Here is a 4585-nt window from a genome sequence, read left to right on the forward strand (position 1 = left end):
GCCGGGGGGCCCGAGCCGGCACCCCCGCACCGGGCCCCGGGGTCCGTACCGGCACCCCCGCGGTGGCCGGACAGCGGGAACAGCCGCCCGCTCCGTCCCCGCGGGGACCCGCCGAGCCCGCGGCCCCCGCAGCCACACACACACACAGGCGGGGGCGGCACCGGGCACCCACCGCCGCCACAGCGCGCTGCCGGTGCCCCGCGGCCGAGGGACGCGCCTCCGGGCACCGGCTGCAGTGTGGTGCTCCACAAAAAAACCTGGTCAGAAGGACTCGCGGCTGGGAGCCGAACGTGTATTATCTCGCCATTTCATGTGGAGCGTCTCCACAATCGGAGAGGGACACCATCCTGCGGGACGCCTTCAGCCGCCCCGAGAGGTGCGAGGCCCGGAGCCATGCGCTGGCAGACACGTTCAATCCTCAGCAAAGAGGCTTCCAGATTTTAAAAATAAAAAAGAAAGAAAAAAAGATAAACTCAACACTCAAAAAAGAAAAAGAAAAAAAAAAACCCAACCCCACACCCACCAAACAACAACAAACAAGCACGCTCGTTCCCCACAGCAGTCGCGATGGCGAGCCGACAGGGCACGCCAAACCGTGACACTGCGCCCGGAGTCTCACCCGTTCTCCCTCCAAGAGGAGGCGGCCGCCCATGCCGGGAGCGGGACTCTTCGCCTGGCCGCGGGCGCTCGGGAACTCCAGGAAATGTCACTGCCCGCGTGTGCCGCGGTCCGGGGTGGGCGGGAGGCGGCCGGCCCCGGGCTGAGAGCCGGCACAGCGCGCCCTCACCGCCGCCTGCAGCCTCACCCGGGTGAGCGAGCGCCCAGCGCCTCATGAGCCCCTCACTCCTCGCTGCAGGAACCTCTTGCCTCAGGAACCCCTCATCGCTCTCCTCAGGAAGCCCTCACCTCAGGAACCGCCCATCCCTCACCTCAGAACCCCGCACCTCGGTTTCCCCTCAGGAAAAGCTCGCTTGGTGCCAGGAAAATGGGAAGGAGCCGCTGTCCCCTCACCTTTGTGCAGGTCCGTGATCTCCCAGCTGCAGCAGTGCCATGTCAGCCCAGGAAGGAGGGAAAGGTGAGTGTGGTGGCTGCTAATGCAGCTGCACGGCCATTCCCTCTTCCCAGGCCTTCACACTTAGAGGCCATCGCTTTCCAGCAGGTTGGGCTGCTCCATTAACTTGCCACCTATGTCAGTGAATGCAGTGTAATGAGCCCCGGTGATAAAATCTAGGCCTCCTTGTTCCAAGAGCATCAGCCCATCCCGCTTGAAATGAAAGGGAAGCACTTAATGTTTATTCATTGATTCTGGTGGAACTATGTGCTTTTCAAGCGAAAAATATGAGATTCTCCCAATCAACTGAATCATCAATCCATGAGCAAATAGCTGAGGAGATAAAAAATGCTCATCCATCATAGCTGGGAGTAGCATGTTAATGGAGATGGAATTTATTTACTCCCATAAAGAATTCCTGGTTAACCCCAACTTGCTATCTCTTTAGCAATTAGTGTTGTCATGCTTGTGAAGCACAGATGAGGGGTTCAGATTGGTGTAATACACAATTACTGTCCTCAAAATGGTTCTCATGAAACACCTCCGACTGATAAACACACAACATGCCTGACCAAAAAAAAAAAGGGGGAAATTAATTAAAGAGTGAGTGGCGTAACTGACTGATAAACATACAATATGCCTGACAAAAAAAAAAAAAAAAAAAAAGGGGGAAATTAATTAAAGAGTGAGTGGCGTAACACTCTGTAACCTCTGGCCAAGTGCATGCAAGTGCGTAGCTTTGCCGTCTGTGAATGTCTCACAGAAGCCTATCGCTACCATAATTTTGTTCTAATTCTATTCCTCTGGATACAGCCATTCATTGGGATGTCTTCTCACCGAACACAGAGAGGTTTTTCCTGAAGGGTATCATAACTGGCTGTTTTGCAAGAAGGCAAGGCATGAAAGCATGCAAAACAGGAGTTAGGAGCAATGGGAATCATCTTTGTGAGTTAAGGTGATGGGACATGGTCTCATTCCCCATTCCTCCTGAGTGTTCTGGATACCTTGTGACTTGTTCCTAATGGAGATGTATCTAGGGGAGCAGCCAACTCTGCAAGCTCCAGGGAGCTGCTCCAGGCAGTTGTGGTGCCAGACACCAGAGCTTAGAGCAGGGAGATTGCCCGTCCTGTGTTCTCAATGTGCTCCCTCTGCTAGAAGAAGAAACATTTCAATATTGATAGTGGGAAACACTGTGTGCAAACCAAACCAATAATTTTGATCCCAAGCCGCAGCAAGGCTGTAAGACCAAGCACCATGGACCATGACCTTTCACTTGGCACAGGAGTCCAAGTTAAAAACTCTCCAAAAAGTATCTGCAGCTCTTCCATGTCCGTGAGCCTCCCCAGCACTGTCATAAGAAATGGTGCCTGATACTGTCCCACATGACAGCTTGCTATTGAGCTTGCCACCTCTTTTCCCAAGCATTTTTCCCAGTTCTTTAAGAGAAGCTATCAAGGAAAAGGCATAAAGGGGAGCAGAGAGAAGAGGATACTCCAATTTGCAAAAGGCAGGAGATGGGAAAGGGGGAAAAAGGACCACAGTTAGAAAGGTGAAAGGAATCTCTGAGGTGCCCTGGTTGCAGGGAGCAGCACAGAGTTACAGGGTCAATACAAAGATGTGTGTAACAATGTGTGTACTCTGGGATCTGCGAGTTTCAGGGGATCCAAAATGATGCCAGAGTAATCTTTGAAGAACAGAGTTAAGGACAAATAAGAGGCTTTTTAAACTACAGAAAACTTGCAGAAAACTGGAGAAGAGGAAGTTTCATAATGTCTTCACTCTGTTCCTAGGATAACAACATGTATGGAATTAAATGGTTGACAACAGTGTAGGAAAGCAGAAGAACTCAATAACTATTCCTGGTCTGTTTTTGGGGAAGAGCCATATGGGAAGTTGGGGAAGTTTGCATATGATACACAAATATCAGATGATGATGATGATGATGAAATACATTCCATCAAGCACTGAGGAGGATGTTAAACAGAAGCTAATGAAGTTGGCTATCAGCAGGTCCAGGTAACTTGCATCCAAAAGTATTAAAAGCACTGGCGCAAAGTATCTTTAGACCATTAATGTTGATTTTCAATAAATCTTGGAACACTGTTAAAGTTCCAAAGGACTGGATGAAATATTGTACCCATATTTTAAAAGGGTAAACAAGGTGACCAAGGTAATTACAACCTGCCAGACTAACAAGAATTCTGGGTAAAAAAAATGGGACATTATCTACATTACCTGATTGAAAAAGAATTAAAGGGTAGAAACACAATAACTGCAAATTAATGTGGAAAATAAATCTTGCAAAAAAAATTTGATTTTTTAAATGGCATTACAAGTTTGGTTGATGAAGGTAAGTAGATCTACAAAATATTTGTTCTGGTAACTTACAGCATTTTAATTAAGAAGCCAAAATGATACCGACTCATCACAGCACTCATTAAACTGTTGTGACTCTAACTAACTGACAGTTACAAAGTGGGAAAATAAAAAGTCATCATCAAAGAATGTGTTTCTGCATCCTATGGCAATTAGTTCTACACTGCATTGTATTGATATTAATGGTTTTAAGAAAAACATAAAATCATCACTTAAAGAGTTTGCAAATGATGTAAGCTATGGGGATTAATAAATAACAAGTCATGCTGCAAAGTAGCTGAGACAGCTTGATAACAAGTAATGTGCATTTCTGTACAGCCAAATGTAAAAGCATGCATCAAGGAATAGAGGGAGTGATTATAGGATGAGAGAATTTGTGCTTTTACAAGTTAATGCTCAAAAACCTCGAGAATCATCACATATAATCAGGAGAAAATAAGCAGGTGGTGTGGTGCTGTAACCAAGAGGATAATGCAATCCTTGGGTTTATAAACAGGAGAATCTAGAAAGATGTCTCTATTTATTTTACTGGTACTAATCCCACTATTCCTGAAGTGTGATACCTAAATTCCTTAATTCCTTAATAGAAACTGAAAAAGGGAGGTTCAGAGAAGATCAATAACAATGATTTAGACTGAAAGTGAAAAGGTTCAATCTATTTCAGTGTCAAGAAAGAGGGTGAAGGGGTGACTCAATCACATGTTTTAAGGACCTTCAAGATTCAGTGAGTGTATGCAGATATATTCATCTTCCTGTGAGGTCTTCTACCAGGGAAGGTAATTAATCACCAGGACAGTTTAGGACGGGACAAGCTGGATTTTCCAGCATTGGGAATGTTAAAATCAGGAGGTCGTAAAAACTTAATTTTAACAGAAGCAGGAGTTCAATCCTGTAAATCTGCTCCCTGGGAGGTAGAACTCTCTGTCTGTAGCTATGGATTCTGGCTGCTTTTCTATGCAGAAGTTGATTTCCTGGGGCACTAAGAAGTAACAACCTGTCATCCCTTTCAGCATCATCTGACACAGCTCATGTGCTGTTCAGCACATGATGGGAGCAGCCGTGGGGATGGCAGTGTTTACGATGGTTGAAGGGATGGGTGGACTCGTTCACAGAAGGCAAAGCCTTTGAAGCATATTGCATACCAGGATAACTTTTCTC

The sequence above is a fragment of the Onychostruthus taczanowskii genome, unplaced genomic scaffold (assembly GCF_017590055.1).
Source record: "Onychostruthus taczanowskii isolate IOZ18803 unplaced genomic scaffold, ASM1759005v1 scaffold7, whole genome shotgun sequence".
In the NCBI taxonomy this organism is placed as follows: Eukaryota; Metazoa; Chordata; class Aves; order Passeriformes; family Passeridae; genus Onychostruthus; species Onychostruthus taczanowskii.